Genomic DNA, 25,297 nt, shown 5'->3' on the forward strand with positions numbered 1-25,297 from the left:
TAAGACTAAGGGGAGAGAGCAAACCAGGAGAAAAGCACAGGGCTAGGATTGCATTTTGGGAAAAATTTAGGTGGCAAAGAGAAACTTTATCAAAGGATATAGAGAAATGAAGTAGTATCATGAGTTAAGGAAGATTTCAAGGAGGAAATAATCAATAATCACAAACACCACAGAAAGGTTGTAGAAAAAGAGGACATAGAAAAGAATTTAAGAGGAAGTATACAGTAGTCCTTCCCTCCCCGTATCTGCAGAAAGATGTACCAAGATCCTTAGTGAATGCCAGAAGCCGCAGACAGTACCAAACCCTACATATATACAATGTTTTTTCCTATACATACATACCTATGATAAAGTTTAACTTACAAATTAGGCACAGTAAGAGATTAACAACAATAACTAATAATAAAATAGAACAAGTATAACAATATACTGTAATAAAAGCGATGTAAATGTGGTCTCTCAGACATACCCAAAATATCTTATTGACTTCTTCTCGTGATGATGTGAGATGATAAAATGCCTATGTGATGAGATGACACAAGCTGAATGACGCAGGCCCTGTGACCTAGCAGTGGGCGGCTCATGCACTTCCAGCTAGTCAGGACGAACATCTGCTTCCAGAGAGTGGTTCCCCATGAGTAACTCCACTGTGGAACGTGAAAGTGCCGATAAGTGGGGACGACTGTAATGTGGTGAAAAGAGGACTGACCAGGAAGTGAGAACTCAAGCCTCCAGTCTTGGCAGGGCATGCCTCAGGCAAGGCTCCTCACATCAATGGAAACTTCTCTGGTCTGTGAGCTGTTACCAATAAAACAATAATCTTTCATTGAATGTTTCTAGGTGCCAGGCACTGCTACAAGCACTTCTGTATAAATGCAGTTATTCCCCAGGACGCCTTTGTTGGAGGTTTCCAGTATTACTCCCATTTTCCAAGTCAAGAAACTGGTGCACCAAAGGAAAGCCTAGAGTGACACAGCCAATAAATGGCAGAGCCAGAATCTGAAAAATGAGATGGCTTGGCCGGCTGTAGGAGGCCCTTCTAGCTCCATCACCTTAATATATACAAAGTAGAAGGTTGCTAGTGACCTTCCAGGATGAGTTCTGAATAGAGGTGAGAGAGAAAAAACACGACCATGAAAGAAAGGATGTGCAGTGAGAAAAAGCAGAGAAAAAAGATTGTGAGTATTAAAAGCAACAGGGTCAAGTAACGATTGTTTCAAGAAAGATGAGCCCTCTGTATAGTGTTGCTTGAGGGAAAGGAACCAATGAAGAGGAAGAGATTGAAAATGCTGGAGACTGAGGAAAATTGACAGAGCAGCATTCCAGAGAAGACAAGTTAGCCTTGAAAAGGGAGAGAGCATCCAAGACGACATAGAGAGACCAGCGTTCAGAGGCAGAGAGTAGGAAAGATAGGAAAACTCACATCTGATGCCCTTGCCTTTAGGAAATAAGGATTAAAAGAAAAATCGACTCAAAGTAGACATAGGCTCTGCTGGAATTTTTTCATATTTTTATTATTATAGAAGTAAAATGTACTCACTGTAGAAAATTTAGGAAAATTGTAGAAAAAGAAACATCACTTAAGCCTAGAAAACAAAAGATGCCACAGCAGTATATTTCCTTCCAGACAACTGGGTTTTTTTTTTCCTCTCCACATATTAATATTAGCAATTCTAGTTATTATTTAGTTTTCATAAGGCTCACATTTAAAGTTCATTTAATATTCTACCAAGTGGATGTGCTATAATATCCTTAACCATCTCCCACATGAGAGCTGCTTCCAGTATTATACTATTTCATAAATAAAGCTGCATATAAAATTTATTTTATATTTAAAATCATTTTCAAAAGATAGAACCCTAAAAATATAACTATTAAGTCAATGACCTCATACAATTGCAAACATCTTTAAGGCTTCAGACACTTCTTATACCATTTTACATTTACTATGTATAAGAATACTCAATTTCCCTGGCAAGCGTTTAGGAAACAAAACAAAACAAAAACAAAAAACTTTGTTAATTTGACACATAAAAAAATAGTTCTTATTATATGACATTTCTTTTACTATTAGTGAGGCTGATGAATTTTTCATATATTTGTTAATTTTTTTTTCTACTTTGTAAAGTGTTTATTTATGTCTTTTGTACATTTATCTTTCGGGTTCATAGTATTTTAAAATTTTAGGAGTTATTTATATAATAAAGATATTAACATGTTCCCACTTTAAGCCTCTTTACTAGATTTTAACTTTGATCATTACTTTTGTAAAATTTATTAATTAAAATACCTTTTCTTGTTATTATAAAAAGTTGTATTCTGAGCTGGGTTCATCAATCTCCCTTTAACCAAATGAATTTCCCCATTTGCTTCTATTCAGTTCCCTTTTGGCTCAAGTTGGTCAGAGTTGGTATCTGTGGGTTACAACAAAGAACTCTAATAAACCCAGCAATAATCAATTAAAGACTGCAATAAAAAGAAGCTGATATATGTTAGCAACCAGAACCATAAAATATCCAGGAATAAATTTACGAGCAAGCATGCTAGACCTCCAGGAAGAAAACTATAAATCTTTGCTGAGGATATAGGAAAAAACCTGAATGGAAGAGGAGCATACCCTTTTCCTAGTGAGAACTGACTGTTATGAAGACATCAATATTCCCCCAAGGGGTTGTGTAAATTCAATGCCATTCCAATGGGATTATTTGGAATATGACAAGTTAGTGCAGATCTTGAAAAACTAATATGTGAGAGCAGCCAGAAACTTTTTGAAAATTACAACCTAATATAAGGCAACAGTTAATATAACACCTTGTTTGTGCTAAGGGCAAAATAGACAGGTAGAGTGGAAGATTCTGGAGATAAACCTGGGTAAATACTTGGGGGGGTAAATATTTTTTTTTAATAATAAAAGTAGAATTTCAGATCAACTGGGAAAGCGATGAGTTGTTCAATAAATTGTATCTTGGAATATTGGCCTCATGACTTCCAAGATACCACACTCTAGAAGCTTTCCCATACATTATGGGCTGCTCCTTTCTGTCTCATTTACTGGGTTTTCCTTCTCCATCTTTGTGCACCAGAATTTGAACACTGACCCTACCTTTTTCTTTTTTAGATATCCCTTATCTGAAAAATCTGACTTTATTTTTTTTTCAATTCTTATTTTTTTTAGGGGGGGCAGAAGGAGAGAGAATCTTAAGCAGGCTCACACTAGGCATGGAGCCTGACATGGGGCTCAATCTCACATGATCTCACAACCCTGAGATCATGACCTGAGCTGAAATCAAGAGTCGGATGCTTAACTGACTGAGCCACACAGGCACCCCTAAAAATCTGACTTTAAATACCAACTCCCTACCTATGAGTCCTAAATTAGTCTCTCTAACCCTTATCTAACTCCTAAATCCTAGTGTCAGGCATAAACTGCCTATTTGACATTCCACTTGTGATATCTAAATTTTAATATTTCTAAGCCAGAGCAAGTTAATTCCCCTTCCACTAACTGCTACCTTCCCCACCCCTATTACTAAACGTATAAACACAGATTATAGCATGGATTATAGCTCCCCTAATATTTCCTATCCATCAAGGTGATCAACTCAAAAACCTGAGTCATCTCTGATTTCTGCTTCTCCTTCAACCTCCAACATTCACTCTACCAGCACATCCATTGGTTCTGCTTAAGAGAGAGAGTAAAAATGAGTGCTTAGGAACACAAGCCCTGAAACCAAGCTATCTGGGTTTGCATCCTGGCTCTACCATTGACCAATTTTGTAACTTTGGGCAACCTATATACACTTGATCAAGATGTTATCTGTAAAACAAGGATAATGCCATTATCTAATTCATAGGGTAACGGTTGGGATTAATGAGTTCTTAAGAGATTAGAACAGTAGCTGATGCATTGTATGTGTTCAATAAATGTCAGTTACTATTATTGTCTCCAAAATATACCTTAAATCTTCCAATTCTCTCCATATTCATGTGTACCTCCTTAGTTCAAGCCACCATCATCCCTTCTAACTCATCTGCTCACACTTTCTCTACCGCCCTACTACAATTTGTTCTCCACGTTCATAGTCACAGGACTCTTTTCAAATATAAGTTGGATCAGATATTCTCCTACTTAATAACTTTGTCTTCTTTTTAACTTTAAAAAAAAAAAGTTTGTTTGTTTGTTTGTTTTGGAGAAAGAGCACAAGCGTGGGGGAAGGGCTGAGGGAGAAGCAGATTCCCAGCTGAGAAGGGAGCCCGACCTGGGCTCCATCCGAGGACCGTGGGATCACGACCTGAGCTGAAGGCAGGCACTTAGCAACTGAGCCACCCAGGCACCTTCCCTATATTCTTTAATGTGGCCTGAAAGTCCCTCCATGAACTAGCCTAATCCAACACTCTGCCTCATCTGGTGATACTCTCTATCTCAGCCACTTTAATCCAGCCATGGAAGGGCTTTCTTCTGCTGTTGCTTGAATACACTAAGGTTGCTCCTGCCTCAGAGCCTTTGCCTGTGCTTGCTTGCTCCTCTGCCTAGAACGCTCTTTTCTTGGGTCTTCCAATGGTTGGATCTTCAACACAAATGTACCATCTTGGAGGAGCTCTTCTTGACCATAGTATCTAACAAAGCTTTATTATTCTCCATCATATTATCCTGTTTTATTTCCTTCATTGCACTTCTAGCTATCTGATATTACCTTATTTATTTTTGTGTTTAATTTTTTGTTGAATCTCTCCTTCATGTAAATGATATGAGAACAGGGACCTAGTCTGTTTTTTGTTTGTTTGTTTGTTTGTTTTAAGTTTTACTTACAATGCTTGGAATGGTATTTAGCACTTTGCAGGTGCTTAAGAATTTTATTGATGATTTTTAGTAAATTGGTGAATTACTAAATGAATTTTTAAAAACAGGCCATTGGGTCTTCACCTTACAGCTTATATAAAAATAAATTCCCAATTGATTAATTCTTTAAACATAAAAAATAATATAATGATCATATTAAAGAAAACTACAGGCAAATAGTTTTATGTTCTTGGTGTAGGAATGATCTTTCTCAACAAGAAAAAAAATATTATGAAGCATAAGGAAAATACCAACCAGTTCAGTTGCATAAAAGCTGGAAAACTTAGCATAGTTAAAAACACAATGCACAAAGTTAAATAAATAAAACAGGCTAAGAGAAAGCAAAATATAAAAGGCCTTATAAATGTAGACGCAAAAATCCTCAAAATACTAGCAACCCAAGACCAGCAATATATGAAAAGGCCTATATACCATGACCGAGTGGAATTTACCCTAGGAATACAAGATTGGTTTAACATATCAAAATCATTCATTATAATATGCCATATTAGGAAAATAAAAAGCAAAAGACATATATTCAACTCGTCAAACATAGAAAAGCATTTGACAAAATTCTACATATATTCATGATCTTAGAAAAAACAAAATATATTAACAAACTTGGAATAGAAGGAAATTTCCTCAACCTGACAAAAGGGCCTCTCCAAAAAATCTACAGCAAAATCATTCTTTATGGTGAAAGACTGAATACTTTGTCCTATGATGAGGAATAAGACAAAACAGTGCCTACGTTCACTTCTGTTCAGCCCAGTACTGGAGGTTCTAGCCAGTTAAGTCAGGCAAACAAAATAAATCAAAGGCATCCAGATTGAAAAACAAGTAAAATTACCTTTATCGTAGCTGAAACATTCTTGTATACAGAAATTCCTAAGGAATCCACTGAAAGACCAATAAACAAAAAAAGTTCAGCAAAGTTGCAGGACACAAGATCAATATACAAAAACCAATTTATGTCTATACACTAGCAATGAACTATCCCAAAATAAAATTGCCCTTGGCAACCACTAATCTACTTTCAGTCTCTATGGATTTGCCTATTCTGGACATTTCATATACATGGAATTATACTATATGTGGCCTTTTGTGACTGACTTCTTTGACTTGGCATGTGTTCAAGGTTCTTCCATCTTGTAGCATGAATCAGTTCTTCATTCCTGTTTATTGCTGAGTAATATTCCATTGTATGCATATAGCACATTTTGTTTAACAGTTCATGAGTTGATAGTCATTTGGGTTTTTTCCCCTGCGTTTTGGCTATTATGAATGATGTTGTTATGAACATTCATGTACAAGTTTTTGTGTGAACATACACTTTCAACTCTTTTGTGTTGAACATCCTAAGTGGACTTTCTGAGTGATGTGATAACCTGATATTTAACTTTGTCGAGAACTGCCAAACTGTTTTTCAAAGCAGCTGCACCATTTTGCATTTTTACCAGCAGTGTGTGAGGTTTCTGATTTCTCTACATCCTCACCAAAACCTGTTAATACCTTTTTTATTGTAGTTATCTTAGTGGGTGTGACATGCTATCTCATTGTGGTTTTAATTACATTTCCTAATGGCTAATGGTGTTGGGCACCTTTTCATGTGCTTATTGGTCATTTAAATATCTTCTTTGAAGAAATGTCTATTCAGATCCTTTGTCCATTTTTAGGTTGTCTTTTTTTTTTTTTAAGATTTTATTTATTTATTTGTCAGAGACAGAGAGAAAGAGCATAAGCAGGGGCAGAGGGAGAGGGAGAAGTAGGCTCCCAGCTGAGCAAGAAGCCTGATGCAGGACTCCATCCCAGGACCCTGGGATATGACCTGAGCCAAAGGCGGAGGCCAACCAACTGAGCCACCCAGACGTCCCTAAGTTGTCTTTTCTGTTGTTTTGAGTTCATTATATATTTTATCGATATGTAATCTGCTAACATTTCTCTCCCTTCCCCTAAATTGTCTTTCCACTTTCTTTTTTATTCTCCTGATAAAGAGCTTCATTTATCTGATATGATAGTTAATTTTTTTTACTGTTTTTTTTTTTAATTCGAGTATAATTAACATACAGTGTTATATTAGTTTTGGGTGTAACTTTTCACTTTCTTGATGGTGTCCTTTGAAGCACAGAAATTTTTAATTTTGATTAAATCCAATTGATAGATTTTTCTTTGGCAGCTTCTGCTTTTGGTGTGGTATCTAAGAAACCATCACTTAATCCAACACCACAAAGATTTGTTCCTATGTTTTCTTCTGAGAGTTTTTGCTCTTATATTTGGATCTATAACCCATTTCAAGTTGATTTTTGTGCATGATGTGATGTAGGGGGTCTTTTTTTTTCTTTTTTCTTTTTTTCTTTTTGCATGTGGATACCTGGTTGTCTAAGCACCTTTTATTGAAAAGACTATTCTTTTCCCACTGAAGTGCCTTGGCACTCTTGTTGGGAAAAAAAAAAAAACACCTCTGCTTTTAAAAATACAATATTTTGTTTTAATAAAAAGTGGTAGGATAACAAATGGGTGCGCTTTGCCCTCTTGGTGACTTCTGACATTCAGTTGAATAGTTGTCACAAGTGTCATCAACATTTGCAGTGGTTTTCATCTAGAGAAACCACCAATCCTACAATTCATCTAACTAAAAATGGGATTTTAAATGCGACTCTGTCTCAGCTTCGACAAGGGCTCCAAGGCAATAGGTGCCTTTGTGCAAATTAGCAAAAAAGCAACCCCACTGGGTAGGTGAATTACAAGAAAGTGCCCCTTTTGGCACCCTGTGTTTTTAGAGGAGCAAGGGCTGGAATTCAGCATTCACTCATCCCCTTAGCTTGATATCTTTATGTAGGCTACAAGCTGCGTAATCATCTGCAATCGTCTTGGGTTTCATCTACAGCAACTTTCCAAAGTGAGTTTCAAGGCCATCTAAGCAGGACTTACAAAGAGTTGGCAGAAACTACTAACTCTACCCTAAAAAAAGAGGTTGGAGAGACCAAGAAAAAAAACATCTTTGGAGAGAGTTGTGTTGAGACTCTAACTCCCTTAAAGGTCAGGTAGGGTGGGAGATACTTCTTCACCTCAAAAGTAAGAAGGTCCTTTCTGGGACCACCTAGAAAGTATCCCATTCCCTAGGAGATGGGAACAGAGTGACTGACACAGCCTGAAAAAAATATGTACCAGCGCAAGCCTCCTTCAGCCACCGAGTAGAGGGGAATCAATAGTTAGTAAAAGTGACATCAGATCAGTTGCATGGAGCAGATGAAGCAACGAATGAGCGAGTCAGGCCAAGGATCTGCCCAGAAGGAGCACCTGGAAAGGTGAGGAGACGAGCATAAAGAGGTACACGTTTTCTGCTGATACTCAAGAGCTAATGGAAGCGTTAGAAAGGACCACCTGGAAGAGATGTGTCTCTGTTTCTCAAAAGCCCTTCCAAGTAAGAGATCTCTGAAGATTTGGGAGTCAAAGAAAGAAAATCCATAGATGTGCTCGTGAGAGAAAAAGTCAGGCTTAACCATTCACCAGTTCTGAAAAGGGTCAACACCAGCTCAGGAGGGTATCAAGGAAACCTTTACCTATTTCTTTATCCTGTGTTTTCTCCCTCACTCACATCTCAACCCTAGAAGGGTCAGAAGTCACAGTGAGTGGCAGAAAAGAAAAGGCAGAATAAAGAGAGAAGTCAACTTCTTCCCATTTCCTACTGGCGGCTCCAAATTCCTAAGTGTCTTTTCCTAAAGACACTTAACTTCAAATCAAAGTTTTAACTATTACACGGGACGAGGCATTAATTACTAACGTAAGTCTCGCTTGTGGTTAAAAGTGTCCAAAAGACATCTTGTTAGCTAAGAATGTCCATATAAATACATATTTATAATTGTCCGTTACCTTCGGCCCCTCCCCCAAAGGAAAGGGAAAACGAGTTTCAGAGAGTGGGTTTGAACAGGCAGCATGGGAGGAGGGAGAAGTAAAATGGTATTCATGTGCGCTCTAACAGTGCCACTCACTCAGCGTATTCATTCCTGAACTATCAAAATCCATAAACTACCACATGAAAAGGAGCCATGTCTCTTTAAATCAGATAATGTCGTTTCAAAAATCTCTGGGAAAAAAACGACTTTGATTCAATTTGAACAATACTTTAAGTAGTTCCTTAAAGAAATAACTGTACTGTAATTTGGTCATTGATAGCTTTAACGCGATTTAAACACGGCTTCACTTTTTTGTCTTAATACGCTTCCGCCCACTGCATCCCGCTCTGTGTTGTTTTGATGATCCTGTCACTTAGGGTTCTTTGAGCTCAGTTTTTAAGGAGTCAACAATGAATGAAATGAACTCAGCACTGGGATCCATTTTCAAGAATTCTCCACACAGTTTGAAACCACCCTATATAATTCCATCATACTGGCTTATAACATGAATAGGAACAAAAAAGCTAATCATGACATAGAAGCAACTTCATGTCAAATAATATCCATGAATGAGCTAATTTAGTAAACTCTGAATTTACTTAGCCTGTTTGAACTTCCGTAAAGAGGACTTAGCGACAACAGTCTTGCCATACGCCAGGTGAAACCCTCAGAGGGAACAGGCCTCAGTTTAATAATGAAAGAGAAGGGAAAGGGCTGATAATTATTCTGTCTAAACAGTGTTTTGCGGCCTAACATTGATTGTGTCTTGAAATCTCCTTTGGGAATGGAGCAGGCAGCTTTTCCTTTGCTTTCACAAACCTCATGCAAATTATTTAAACATTTTTGCAATTATTTTCCTGAAACTGAGTTTTGGCTCAAAGCCTAGAAACACTGAAGAGTGACATCACACTGCACCCAGAGATTTGGGTTCCAAACAATTCTCTGGGGATTCTTACAATGAACTGTTTTGGAGGCCGATTTCCATATCACCATGTAAACATGGGTGTCTATTGGTACTTCTGCCTTTACAGAGTCTCCAGATAAGGACACCATAAGTAAGCAAATGTTTGGGCAATTTAATTCTAGTTATCTTGCGATAACTCGACTGTATGTGCAGTTTCTTTTAATGTCCTTTCTAACTATCTGTGTGAAAAAATATTTCTGTTGGCACTTTCTTAAATCCTTGATGTGTCTATGACTCCCCTTTTAAATGTTAACCACAGAAAGAAGCCCACTCCCCCTTTTCTCTATCCCAGACCTTAAATCTGGTTATTCATAAGGATAATTTTATAATTAATGCAGATGACTGGCCTAAAAATGATGACCCTCTTTTGTACTATTACTTCATGCTGAGGACAAAGAGGATACAGGAAAATTACTCCTTGGCCCAGGAAGTTTATTAAAATGCTAAATGAAGGTCTGGCGGCAGCTCAAAGAACTTTAAATAACCTTGTGGTGGAAAACCTCCAAAACCTCTTTTTACCGTCAGCTTAAACTAGGCTGGCTGTGACAAAGAGTAAGAAAATAAGTAGTTTCAAGAGTGCAAAAACACATCTATTTTTAAAAGGTAGGTTCATCCAATGGTTGTGGGCAACTGTGACACAGCCTTCTGAGGAATGATGACGCTAGTTTACCGTACTGCGGTTTTGCAGGGCTCACAACCAGGCCTGGGCAGACTCCACGTGTCAGTCATGAACGAAGTAATGCAGAAGGACGTGTAATTACGTCGTGGTCAGTGCAGCGTTCTCTCTTGGTAGTCAGTGCAAAACATGCCACAAACACTCCGTGAATAATGTTCTTGTGGCTGAAATTCCATAGAATGAAAGCATGACGTTCCATGAAGTAGAACGACAAAGGCTACTCCAACGAATTCCACTCTAGTAGCTGGGGCTCTAACTTCACGTGTTCTTTGGGTTCTGCGTCGCTGAGCTGGATCCTTCAAACATGCAGCAAGTTGCGGACCATCTAAAGATCAGAGACTGCAGGGCAAACTCATTGAGCCATGGTAGCTGCAAATCAGTACTGGGCCATCTGAAAACTGTATTCGAATTTTCAAAAAACCCATAGGGATCAAAACACCACATACAAATTGAACAGGAAGAGAAGCTGACTTTTTGATGTGGTCCCAGGGAGAACAAAAGAGGTAAGTCTCCACAGCTTCCAAAGAGATGACAATGATGGCGAGAAGGCATGTTTTCCTCAGAGCCTTCATATGGAGTACTGTGCCCTTTCTTTCTAGTGTGACTTCAACCTCAACGAATGGAGCTTGTCTCCCATGGCCTTGTTCTGAACCCATGAAGCTGTCCTTAATGGGAATCCCTGGGCTCCATCTGTAGTTGTTCTGTCAACCTCTTCCCTACAGCCAAGCTCCCAAACCCATCATTAGTCAGGAACAACTTAAGGTAAGTGAGCCTGGAATTCAGTGTCGTGCTGCTGGCCAGTTAAGACAGGATATCTGCTCTAGTTCTGATACCCAGGCTTGAAAGACCCAGTCCTACCCTATCCACTAGTCTTGTAACTGGGCCCTGCTATGTTTCTTGTTCCCGTCTTGATCACTTAGCTATCATGAATTTTTCTAGAACTAAAACCCACCTTGTTTCTATTTTTCAGGCCAAGGATGCTCCTGAATCTCAGGCCAGGGGCTAGAATTCTTAATCCGTGACTATCACCAGCTTCTAGATTCTTCCTTCACATCATGCACCAAAGCATGCACCATGCCTCCTGACTGGACCACAACCAGGTCAGATAGAGATTTCCTATGCTGTTGGACTGAACTCTCTTTTAGCTCCTGCTGCTGGGCCCGTGCCCCCACTGCCTGCCCCAGCCTAGCAGACAGAGGCAGCTTCCGAACCTGTCCTTTCCAGTCAGTCGTGCCTCATTCAGGTTAACTAGGTCATTTCAGGCAGCACCCGAAGATATGAAGTCAACGCAAGAGGCTGACTTCTCCCAGCTGAGTGCTAACTGAAGCTAGAAAAATAATTCACATAGTTCTGTGCTAAGATTGATGCTTCTACCTTTGTAACTGCCATGCTTTTCAAGCTGCTTTTGGACAGTTAATATCACATATGCTATTTACCAATCAAATCAAGACTGTTATTATAGAGTCACCGAAAATCCTAATTTTGGAAAATACTTCATGTTTTAGGAAAATAGTCATGATTTAATGTTTGAGAGAAAAGCAGGATACAGAGCTATATAAAGCTGTATGAGCTCATTGTGGCAGACATCATGTGGGATTTTGGCGGCTCAGCATCTAAGCTCCCATCCCAAGTTTGGGGAATTTCCCAGCGCGTGATTCTTGTGCAGTGAAGGCCTCCTACCTTTACAGAGGTGAGGGATTAAGAACCTTTACGTCATCATCCCCTGACAGCTAGAGTAGGCATATAACCTAGACTTGATCAAGCACCCAGACTGAACCAGACTAGGAATTGGGAGCCAATGACCCACAGGAGCGAGGATGGCAAAAACTCATCCTATCAGTGAGACAACACGGTTTCTGGGGACAGCAGGACCAGTGGCACCTCCCGTCAGGGTCTGGGCTGGCTCTGGCAGAAATACTGGCTTCAGTGAAAAGGCTTTATCGTGGCAGCATGGGACTCTCACCAGAATAATTCTACGGTATTATCTGGTTTTCAACCTCCCTTGGTCACTTCTACTCCTACGCTTTTCCAGGACTGGTCCGCCAGGCGTTCTTATGAATTTCTGAGCTACCAAATATCGTTTCAATAAATTCCTTTCTACTTAAAAGAGTGGCCACTCTTTCTGTGGCTTGCAGGCTAAGGTCCTGACTAGTATGCCAATGTTATTTAAAATACAAAAGAAAAGATGTACACCAAATATTAATAATGGTTATCTTTAGGTGTATGTGATCAGATATCATTTAAATTTTCTTCTTTCATGTGCATTTTCTAAAAATTTTAATAAAATGGTATTACCTTACTAGTCAGAAAATAAGTAAATTTTAAAACAAGTTTGCTTTGGATCTCTGATGTCCTTAGTTGTTGGAAAGCAATTAACCTGATTATTCATATGGAATCCATTTTGTTTCTATCAGAATAAGGTACCTGGCGACTTCAGCCTTGGCCTGGGGAAATCATAGGTATTGGGGTAAGAGAAATGTCAAAATATTTTATTAAGAAAAATTTCTGAGACCAGTTCTTATTTTTGCTTGTTTGTTTTTGAACTCAACAGTCCTTTAAAGGGTAGCCTGAGAAAAATGGACTGTGTTTAGGGAACTTTAATACAATCCAAAGCAAAAAGGAATTTCTTTTTAGCATTAGTGTTTATAAAAGTGTGGATAAGCACAGGAATGCCACTCTTATGATTCTTTGTTGGTTTCTCTTTAACAGACATCCCAACAGCTTTATGAATACTAAGAACAATAGTCTAGAATACTAGGGTACTGGACCTATCAGTAACGCATGCAGTTGGCCTAAGTAGTTACCAGCAATGATGTAAGTAGCACAGAGGGAATGTATAATAGTGTCCTTCCTTAGAACAAAATCCTAGCTACCAAGAGAGAACTCAGACCACCATTGTTAGGAAGCAGTGAAAGTCTCGTTTCTCTACGTAAAGGCACACAGAGATTTTCGGTATCCCAGACTCACACTAGGAGACTATTTGCTTTTGGCCCTGGGTAGAAGATCAGAATTATGTGGAATAAGGGTCTCTTGCCCCTCCATCAACACTACTGAGAAACCAGTCAAGGGAACTCTGTGCTTCTGAATGGTCACTGGGTTACTGCAACCCTCAGAGCATGGGGATCCCACTGATCATGCCAACCAAAGTAGCAAACCATAGTAGAATGGAAGGAATGAAATTCAGTGCAACAGACTTGGTGTTAGATCCCAGGCCAAACAACCATTAGTTGGTGCATGAGTTATTTGACCTCTGTGAGCCTCAGTTCCACCACAGAATGCAGATAAAAGAAAAACCTCATATTAAAGTAAATAATGTACATAAAACTCCCCGCACAGTTTCTGGCTTAAAATGGATACTCAGTAAGTGTAAGAACCCTTCCATCCAGGAACCTCCCCCCAACCTTCTTCTTCTGGGAAAATCTTTATCTTTCACAAAGACTGAACTCAGATGCAATTTTTGTAACGAGATAGTTATTTTCTTTAAATTTCTCAAATCTGGTAAAAGGCAATAGTTACCTTCTAATTATTCCCTGGAAGGAAATACCTTGCCAAACCATGAAAAGTTATTGATAAAGAGAAACATTGTCCATTAGGTGAGCAAATAATCTATGTCAATATTGCATGTGACAAAATGATCATCATTTAACATGTAGGAATCCGTTTGAAAATTCAGGAAAAGGGTATTAGAGCACATAAGGTTCAATAGTGCAACAAAAGAAGGATTGACATTTGCTTGGCAAGCATGCCAAGCTTCAAAAGATAATCAACATGTTCTTCTGGTTTTTGAATGAGATAATACTCCCCATTGAGCAAAATGCCTTCATAAATTGTTTAGGTGTGGCTAATTAGCTTGGACATTAAGATACAGCTTCCCATACTCTTTTAAACAGCATTTTTCTTGCCAACATGTAAATGGGACTCCAGTCTCTGAGAAAGTGACCAAGAACAGAGTGCACAAAAGAAGGAAAATCAAACTAGAAAAGCTCTGTCAAAAAAAAAAAAAATCAATAATTTTGCTACTGAGAAATTGCTACCATCCTTATCCAAAAAGGGGTGGAAAGGTCAGGCCAAGCGAACTTCGGTGATAAATGAGTTTATAAAGTAGCTTATATCAGACTAATTTAATTGGCTGCTTTAAGTGTGATAATATACCGAACTTTCTACAGATTTTTTCATTTATTAAAATCTTGAAATTAAGCTGAGCGTAAGGCACACACCATGTCCACCTGAATGGTATAAGCAGCACCAACTGCCGCTGGGGCATAAAAGCTTTTAATATTGTTATTAACAATATCTATCCAAAATATTTTTTTAATGAGATATTTTTTTCTTCTTGACATTTAAGACAATTCCAGGTCATACAAGGTCAAAGAAAATATATTTTTGTTCTGTCCACTGGGGATATTTGGAGCCTCACTAAATGCCCAATGCTGTTGCTTCCAAATTACAAATTAAATAGAGATTTACATTAAGGAGGTTTGACTGTATCCACTTACAAACACCTACAGGTGCATTCTCAGGTTGAAACCTCAGTTTCTCTCATTTCTACCAGTTGTATGTTATCAATGTAATTCATATACCACTGGGTGTCACCTTCTAAGTTAAGAGAAAGTCAAGGTATTTGGGAGACAATGTCAATTTTAAACATAATTTTACACAAGTTCCCCACCTCTTTTGTAAGAATAACTGGTAGACAGAACAGCTCTGGATTAGGAACACAGGTAAAAATACTATAGAACAATATAATTAAGGCAGCACTTAACTCCTAGAATGATAAGAGAAGGGATAAAAGCCCATGGAAGGTTAAGTCCTCATGAAATATTTATGGAGAACTGTGTTGGTAAAAGCAGTAAATGATTCTGAGCTTAGAACCCGCAAATCTAACTTTTATATGTAAGGGGAACAGAAATGAGAGGGAAAGAACCGATACAGTATTAGATCATGTTTTCCGGTGCTAGTTGATAGAGATGGTAATAGATATTATACAAAACAACCACTAAAAAGGAAAAAGGTTAGGGCGCCTGGGTGGCTCAGTTGGTTAAGTGTCCAACTGTTGGTTTCCGCTCTGGTCATAATCTTTGGGTCGTGAGACTGAGCCCTGCACTGGGCTCCACACTCAGCATGGAGTCTGCTTTGGATTCTCTCTCCCTCTCCCTTTGCCGGTCCCACTCATGCTCGATCTCTCTCTAAAATAAATAAACTAAAAAAAAAAAAAAAAAAAAGGAGGGACACCTGGGTGGCTCAGTCGGTTAAGCATTTGCCTTCGGCTCAGGTCATGTTCCCAGGGTTCTGGGATCAAGTCCCTCATTGGGCTCCCTGCTCAGCAGGGAGCCTGCTTCTCCCTCTGCCTGCTGCTCCCCCTGCTTGTGCTCTCTCTCTCTAGCTGACAAATAAATAAAATATTTTTTTAAAAAAGGAAAATGCTCCGTTTAAGTTACAAAACTCTGTATTAAGTAGGTTTTTCTCTCCTGTTGGTTGGTTTTTTTCTTCTAATTTCAATCATCTTCCAGACCTCTAATAAGGTGCACTGAAATCATCAGAAGAGTAGCAATAATGGTCAATAAGGGTAAAGTTCTCCGTGTGCAAGAGAAAGCTAGGTTTAATATTAAATGTAAATCATATTACATAATAAAACAGGTAGCCTGCTGAACACTTCCCTGAATTTCCCAAGATTTCTACAGTGAACATGTATTAAATTTTTCGTCAGGGTAAAACAAAAAACTCTCTCCTTTCCTCAGCCTGATATTCAATCCAACACTAAGTCCTGCCGGCTCTACTTCCAAAGTATATCCTGATTCCAGCTACTGCTTACCAGCTCCCAAGACCAGGACCCTGGTCAAAGTCCCATCTTCTTTCTCCCAGACTGACGCAGCACCCCTGAGGGGGTCACTGCCAGCAGCCTTGCCGACCTTCAGTCCATCGGATTCCTCCACAGAGCAGCCAGCTGGAGGAATATTTCTGAAGCATAAATCAGATTACATTTTTCTCCTGCTTAGGACCCTCCAAAGACCTCTCCCTGAACCAGAATGAAATCCAAACTCCTGCCCCGGGGCGGCAAGGCCTTACTTGCTCTGGTACCTGTCTGACCGCTGTCACAGCCTGCCCTGCTCCCTGCTGCTGTGCTAGAGGCACACGGCCTTCTCCGCGTCTCCGCACAAACCGAGCCCATGCCACTCAGGAGGCCTTTGTTCTTGAGGTGGCTTCTGCTAAGAGTACATTTCTCTGCGTCCTCACCTGACTTCCTCCTGGTCACCGTGCAGATCGCCACTTACATGTCACCTCCTCGAAAGCTTTTCCCTGACAGTTCCACCCATTTAGTCCTCTTCGTTTACCTTTACTGCAGCCTGAAGTGACCCTATTTACCTTGGAAGGTTTATCCTCTCGTTCTTTAAGAGAATATAATCTTCTTGAGAACAAGGAGTCTTACTCAACAATGTGTCCCTAATGCTGAGAACGAAGCATAGCACATAGTAGGTGCTCAATACATCTTGAGAGGGACAATTCAGAGAAAAGGATATTTACCTTACTTCATATGACACAGGGCTGATGCTCTGCATAGACTTGCCAGCTGTTTGTCATTCTCATTTTATAGAAAGGGAAATGAAGATTGAGAGAGGTGAAGCATTGTCTCATGGCTCCCAGTGCGCTCCTGTGTATCATACCAGTAATGACTGGGGAGCAGATAGCTACTTCAAAAGTTTTATTTCCTAATCCCCCAAAACCTTCGCAATGTAAACTCCCCAACTTATAACCACTACTACCACAACAAAGCTTGCAGTTTTGTTCTTTCTTTTTATTGCAAAATATATTGATATTTCATTGATCAGGCTCTTGACTACTCTAAACAAGTAAATTTTTCAGATAACTAAAGCTTACCTGCTAAATGTCAAAATCTCACGTATTTACATCACATTTGGCAAGATGTTTCTAAAGGTGCCGTATACTTCTCAGTCTTCTTAGAGCAGATTTAGCAAGATTCAATGTTTCCTGAATAACACATGATAATTTTTAGAAACATCAGTTATTATTCTGAACAACAACAAAAAAATTTCTAGTCATCACAACAAAACTGGCTACATAATGTGCAGAGCCCAGTGCAAGATAAAAATGCAGAGCCTCTTGTTCAAGACTTAATAAGAATTTTAAGATGATGGTGGCAGAACATTCAAACAGGCACAGGACCCTGCATGACTACACGGGCTCAGGCCATGCAGCTGATCCTGCATCACACTCCACACAGTACCATATACATAATAGAGACTCAGAAGCATTTACTGAGTAATGAGTATCTTTAGGGCTTACTGAGTGGTGTAGGGCTCATTGCTCTAAGTGAATTCAAATGTGATAAAATAATAATAATATTGAGTTATGTGTCAAGCATTGTTCTAAGGGTTTTACATGCATTTTTCTATCTGATCCTCCTCAGAAAACCTTTAGATTCATTTAGGATTTTACGGCTTCATGTAACGAACACAACTGGAGCAGCTTAACCAAACAAGGGTTCTATGTTCATATATTTAATAAGGATCTAGTATCCAGAATATATAAATATACAAAGAATTTTGACAATTTATATCAGTCAGGGCTCTCCAGAGAAACAGAACCAATGGAACATATATGCATATAGATCGTGTGTGTGTGCATGTGTACATAGCATATATGCATATTTATATATAATGTATATACAAATGTATATACTTACATATATACATGTTATTTACATAATACATATGTATATACATACTTAAATACAAACACACAAAAACATATAAAGAGATTTATTTTAGGAATAGGTTCACATGATTATGGGGGTCTGTCCTGCAGGCTAGAAACTCAAGCAGGATTTTGAGTCTTGAGGCAGAATTCTTCCTTCTTCAGGAAACCTCAGTTTTTGCTCTCATGGCCTTCAACTGATGGGGTTGAAGTCTCCCCTTATTATCAAGGGTAGTCTCTTTTACTTAAAGTCAACTCTAAATGGTAATTATATCTACAAAATATCTTCGCAGCAATATGTAAACAAGTGTCTGACTCAACAATTGGGCACCGTAACTTCGCTGAGTTGACATATATGTCACCATCACACAGCTCAATAACAAAGACAATCACTTTAAAAAAACAGATGACTTGGGAATAGACATTTCTCCAAAGAAGGTACACAAATGGCCAATAAGAACATAAAAAAGATACTCAATATTGTTAGTCATCAGGGAATGCAAATCAAAACAATAATGAGGTACCAAGTCACACCCGCTAGGACAGCCATAATTTTTTTAAAGGAAAATAGCAAGTACTGCAGAGGATGTGGGTAAACTGGATCCCTCATACAATGATGATGGGAATGTAAAATCGTGCAGCCATGGTTTGGCAATTTCTCAACAAGTTTTACATAGAATTAGCATATGACCTAGCAATTCCACTTCTAGGCATATACCTACAAGAAATGAAAACAGGTATTCAAATAAAAACTTGTACACAAATGTTCACAGTAGCTCTGTTCGCAATAGCCAATAGGCAGAAACAACCCAAATGTCCATCAACAGATGAGTGGACAAATAAAATGCGATATACCCATACAACGGAATACTATTCAGCAATTTAAAAAATGATGTACTGATGCATGTTACAACATGGGTAAACCTTGAAAACATTATGCTAAGTGAAACAAACCAGACACAAAAAGTCACATACTGCATGATTCCACTTATATGAAATATCCAGAATAAGCAAATTCTTAGAGACAGAAAGTAGATTAGCAGCTGCCTGGAGCTGAAGGCAGGGGAGTAGGGGGAGTGACCGCTAATGAGTTTGGGATTTTGGGGGTTGTGATGAAAACACTCTGAATTACATGGTGGTGATGGTTGCTCAACAATGTGTATATACTAAAATCCACTGCATTGTACATTTAAAAGATTGAATTTTATGATATGTGAATTAGATTTCAGCAAACCTGCTATAAAGAAGACTCAAGGACCTAAACATTATGCATGACATTTTGATAAGTTTGGGAGTTTAGAAGCCTTTTTTTGCTCCACTTCTGAGTACAACAAATAAGCCGATTGATTGATGTAATTGCATAAGGGGGCTACAAATAAACTAACTATTTTAAAATAAAAGCAAGAAATTCAGACAGAAGGGGCAAGGAAAGAGGAGAATAGTTCCTTATGTTGGAGTCCTTGTCCCTGCTCCTCTGATTTCTCTAATGACCTTTCCAGGTCCTAGAATTCAATTTGAGAAACAGCAGTCAAAGCTATTTGGTAGAGCCAAGGTAATGTGTATCAGTGCCTCATATTTAATCTGAAGGACTGTAACGGGTCATCTGAAAGTATTAGAAAGGGTCTGGAGTGCTTTGACACTCTTGTTAGAGGCCTACTGATAGAGAAAGACATGTTGAAGAAATCTAGTTGCCTAGAGGTGTTAAACGCTTTTGTAGATAAATATCTGGGATCTATATGTTAAGAATAAACCAACCTGCAGTCATTCACAAGCTTCATAGAGGAACTTGAACGAGCTGAAGCCCAGGAATATTGCTAGAGACTCCTAGAATGTGAGAAAACAGAAAAGCTCTTTTTTCATTCCAGAACAAAGGCTCAGAAAAGATCTTTGCTTATAATGAATATAAATTTCTACACCAAAACCAGCTCAAGGGGAGAGACTTGTGTCATCAAGATCAATGTTGAAAGGTCTTCTTCTGGATGCTTACTTCTACGGCCCCAGGCAGAGAAACTTGCTTCTGATACAGGGCAATCCTGTTTTTTTGCAAATTAGAATTAAGGCAATTTGAAATTATGGGATATAAAATAATAAAGTAAAAGCCTTCATGCCTAAAACGGAAAGAATGCAAATTCTGAAAATGCTTCTAAATTTATCAAGAATCTCAATTTCAAAGCTAGTATGTAAGAGATTTATACTGGGTTTATGCCATCACTATACTGGTGCCACTTTTAGCTGATGAGTAGGAATACCTGTCCCTTTTTGTCATAATTAGGCTAGAATTAAAGGAGCATTGAATTATACAAGAGCTTTAGAAGTTCTGCCTTCCTGAAATGCTACTGCCCTATACCTCGAACAAGAGACTAATCATGGCAATCCTAATCCTTCGGATCTCAACATAGCAATGATGAAAGAGGAAGTTCCACAGAGACCCTTTTATCAAATGCAATCGGGGCAGGGAATTGGTTGGTTGATGGAAGATATTTGTTAAAGAAGTGAATCATAAAAAAAAATTGTAAACACACACATCAAAATTTTTATTTTAAATTAAAGTAGCTGCTTTCTTTTGCCAAGCTTTTGATATAAAGCTCAGGCTTTTTCTTTGAATGCTGGTCAGTTACCTGGAGTTTGGCCTAATCTTTCTGTCATAAACCACACCCATTATACATCCTTTACTATTTCCAATTATAATTTCTTTAAAAGGAAGCAAAAACTTAAAGACATCTGCTGGGCAAACTGAGTGCAGAGTCCTTCTAGATTTTCATAATTGCTTCCCCACTTTAACCATTGCTCAGCAATTTATTTTCATTGAATCTTTTCAAAATATTCAATCAAGTTCACAGAAAAAACTTTCTTTTTGTACTCATATGTCATATGTTTATGTAATATTTAATTTAGTTTATTAAAAATAATGACGTTTAACTAGGATGAAACAGGCTGAGGAACAAATAACCTGGGTCCAGGGAGGTATAGAACTCAACTGATGGTAACAGAAGCGCACGGGGGTTCTAGCGGGTGGCCTTCTGGCTGTGGTGGGTATCAGCTGGTATGTTTCCCTGCCATATTGGGCACATTCTCAGCAATGTGTCTCAGGATCTGCTCTACTCCACCACCTCTGCCCTGCCCCACCACCTCCCTCTTCCTCACTGCTGTAACTTCATCTGCAAGCTCAGGGCCCTCCTTCCTCAAACAGCTTAGCTACTAGTGATGGCCAGACCTGCCATGCTCAATGCCTCGTCAATAAAAAGTGTATGACAGCATGTGTCCAAACGCACGGTGTTGTGGTATGACTGTTCATGTACATGCAGAGGTGTTACATATTATCTGTGGCTGGTTTGGCCACGTAGTTCTCCAACATAGAAGAAACTGTTCCTTTTTTTTTTTAAAAAAAAGATTTTATTTATTTATTTGACAGAGAGACAGCCAGCGAGAGAGGAAACACAAACAGGGGGAGAGGGAGAGGAAGAGGCAGGCTCCCAGTGGAGGAGTCTGATGTGGGGCTCGATCCCAGAACGCCGGGATCTCACCCTGAGCTGAAGGCAGACGCTTAACAACTGTGCTACCCAGGTGCCCCAGAAGAAACTGTTTCTGAAACCTGAATGCTATAGCTAGCCCAGAGCAGTTTTTGCCACCATATAAAGTAATTTGGTTGGGGTCCCAGGATGACATGGTAGAGGGTACAAAATGCAGTGAAAGCCCTCTTTTGATGCTCCCCCCTGCCTAGCCAACTTCACATCTTGTGTAGCTGACCCTCGTCACCACCCTAAACCATCTCCCCTGGTGGAACTGGGGTAAAGAGATGCACTTCCACTGAGTCATGACAAATGTGATATCATCTCTTTGTTCACAACAGTATCATTTAAATTTGGAAGGGTAAAGTCAATTTACATAGTGTTATGTGACAGAGTGTATGGCCTCAACCACCCTGAAACCCCAGGGTAACCAATTTCACAGAATACCAATTTCCTTTCCCTTTCTTTTTCTAAGCACCTTGTTGGTCAGCTACCCTAGTTTTGGGGGGGTTTTGTTTTTTGTTTTTTGTTTTGAGTGGTGGAGGTGGGAGGGTGGGAGTTGGGAATACAGTTTTTAAAAGGCTTAATGTGAAAACTAAGGGAAATGGGAAATCAAAGGATATGCTGGGCCAGAGAATTCTTGAGAATCACCAATACTAAGGATGGAATCAAAATTCAAAATGATGTGTGTATAATAGAAAAGAGATTAGACATACATAGAAGTTACACATTTCAGAATTTCAGAAAAGAAATAACAGACTTTGAGAAAATAATAAACTTAGAAAATGTCTATGAAATAGTTAAACCAAAAAAGCAAGGGTTTCTAGGCCAGAGGGAACCAAGTCAATGGATCCTGAGGGCCCCAGGCTACATGGTGACAGAAAGAGAACAGCTTCCAGGTCACAGGATAGGGTGATGCTTTTTTGGGGGGTCTGGGTCCTCTTTCCATGTTTTCCCTTTGTCATCTTTATCAAACCCTTTTCAAATTACAGCATGATTTCTATATTGTCCCAAAAGAGCTAATACTATATTGGCTTCGTACTCGTATTCACACCCATCTCTCATGTTACCAGAGAATGCTCCTCCCAAATGCTCAGATATTTGTCCATCTTAGGGGAACCGTTTCTTCCTCTGGATCATTTTGATGTGAACAACCTATGAACTCCCTAGCCCCATTGCTCCTGAAGATTCTACCTTTGCCCCCAAGTGAAATCATTCCCAAAATGTTTCCTCACCTAATATGTACCTTCTAGCCTACCTTGAGCTGGACTAGATCCCTTGGGCCTCATCTGGTACGTTTTGGGGACTCTCCCAAATGTGCATTGCCCACACACCTCTGTGACATGTTTGAGCAAAGCCATTTATATTCTCTATCCCAGCCTTACATACCTACAAATTCTCCACCAATTGCTTAACCTACACAGCACCATCCATTTCTGTGCATGGGCTTATTTAGCACAGATTACACTGATGCTATTGTCAACACCCCCTGCCCCCCCCCCCCCGTCTCCCCACCACCAGTAGCTTCCAAGACTCTGGAAGCCACCATAGAGTCCCCTCCTCAGACACTGCCCTCTCTGCCCAGGCCTTTACTAGCTCTGTCTCCTGGTTATTTTCTCTAGCTTGCAACAAGGCCCTTTATTCCCCAGTTTGCAACCAGACCCTGAGGCTTCCTTTCTCTCTACTGTGGGCTTAACAAAACATCTCAACAAAGGCTGGTCTCCTTCTACAAGGAAATTCTCTCCTGGCAGCTACAAAGGAAACAAAATTAAAAACGTCATACCTCTGATTCCCACTGGTTGGCCAACTTTGCTTTGCCCACAACTCTTTTTTTTTTTTTTAAAAGATTTTATTTATTTATTCAACAGAGATAGAGACAGCCAGCGAGAGAGGGAACACAAGCAGGGGGAGTGGGCGAGGAAGAAGCAGGCTCACAGCGGAAGAGCCTGATGTGGGGCTCGATCCTGGATCGCCGGGATCACGCCCTGAGCTGAAGGCAGACGCTTAACCGCTGTGCCACCCAGGCGCCCCTTTGCCCACAACTCTTAACGTCTCCCTGGAATGAGGTTCTGTTGCTCTCTCTGCTGCAGCAACCCACCTTCTTTTTGGACTTCTCATTTTTCGCAGCTCTCTGTTTCTATCTTTATAGCCCTACCTTATCCTCAACACAAACTGTCACATACTGCTACCTTAACACATTCTGTGATAAGATTTATCAGCAGTAAGAACTATCACTCAAACAAGACAGCAAAGCAACTCTCCAGGATATCATGCTTGGTAACAAAAGAAACTAGGGATTTCATTTATTTTGCAATAATTAGCTTTTCCCCTCCACCATCATCCAGGTTATCTCTAATGCTCTCCTCAAGCTATTTCCTGGGGTGGTCTCGTACAGCTCTGGATTTCAACCTGGTTATCTGACTGAAGTCTTTAATTACTTCAGAGTTAATACCAAATCCTTGACCATTATAAGCCCTTTTAAGAAACCACAGTGTGATTGTTCTGAAACATCATGCTGCACAAGAATCTCCTGGAGAGTGTTTTTAGAAGGCAGGTGTCCAGGACCCTTCTCTGTGATTCTGCTTCAGTAGACCAGGAGCCTGCCTCTTTCTCTAGTATGCCTGATTCTGAAGCCAGCATAGGAGGAGCATATTCCTATTTATTTATTTAGTTAGTTGAGTGAGAGGGAGACTGAGCACACAGTGGTGGGGGGTGGGGTGGCAGAAGGGGAGGGAGAGGGACAAGCAGACTCCCCGCTGAGTGCAGAGCCTGATGTAGGGCTTGATCCCAGACCCTGAGACCACAACCAACAGTCAGACACCCAACCAACTGAGCCAACCAGGTGGCCCTACGAGGAGCATATTCTTTCCCAAAGTGGGTCATTCATACTATGGTGGCCCAAGACATTTTAATAGTTAGGTGTTTACTGTAATTTACATTTTAAAAAATCCATAGAATAGTAAAAAACATGACTTCATAAATACTACTTAGGAGGCCAAGTAAAAATAGTGAATTAGTTGAAAGGATTGTTAAGCAGATAACAGAGTACAACGCATATGGCAAAAACTGTGGAAGTGGCATGTAAATGATGAATCTGGAGAAACATGTCAGGGATTAGGACTGCTTCTGTGAACACTCTACATGGTTATTTTTTAAACTTCCAAGATATTTCTTTGATATATAGCATGTATTTTTTTTAATTGTAAAAGCTACAGAAAGTTGAAAACTTCATGAAAATAGAAAGAAGAAAGTAGCAATTACTGCTGTTGAGAGATTACCGCTTATATCTTGATCCTGCTTTCCTCCCTTGGGCCTGCTCTGGCTTTCTCTCTCTCAATCTCGCCCAGTCTCTCTTTCTCAATCCTTTATTCTTCATGCTTTTAAAACATCCTGCACATACAGATTGGCCACACTTTCTAATTTTTTGTAACATTTTTCCATGCCAGTAAATAGTTTCCAAAAAGATGACTGCAATGGATTAATGACACTCCAGCATAGAGCAGTGGTTAAGAGCATGTGGGCCAATCTTCCTGGTTTCAAACCCCAGTTCTGTTTTGGGTAGATTACTTAACTGTCCTATGTCTTCATGTCCCCATTTGTAACATAGGAATAGTAGCACTCCTAAGTCATGGAACTGAAGTAAATGAGATGGAATACTTAGAACACACAATAAGTACTTGAAAAGTTTAGACATTATTA

General features: G+C 39.4%; 1 long non-coding RNA gene across 1 annotated transcript in view; it reads right to left on the minus strand.

Annotated features, from left to right (window-relative positions):
• Positions 1–2,087: 2,087 nt before the first annotated feature.
• The window catches only part of LOC123791517 (uncharacterized), a 147,412-nt gene continuing 124,202 nt past the window's right edge, over positions 2,088–25,297 (minus strand). Inside the window, exons 4-8 of the long non-coding RNA XR_015724456.1 lie at positions 19,845–19,913; positions 17,253–17,363; positions 16,189–16,334; positions 5,691–5,740; positions 2,088–2,414 (exon numbers count right to left, since the gene is read on the minus strand). This is a non-coding gene — a long non-coding RNA (uncharacterized LOC123791517). The remainder of the gene's footprint in view (positions 2,415–5,690; positions 5,741–16,188; positions 16,335–17,252; positions 17,364–19,844; positions 19,914–25,297) is intronic.

The sequence above is a fragment of the Ursus americanus genome, chromosome 5, assembly GCF_024610735.1.
Source record: "Ursus americanus isolate L20-20 chromosome 5, mUrsAme1.1.p, whole genome shotgun sequence".
In the NCBI taxonomy this organism is placed as follows: Eukaryota; Metazoa; Chordata; class Mammalia; order Carnivora; family Ursidae; genus Ursus; species Ursus americanus.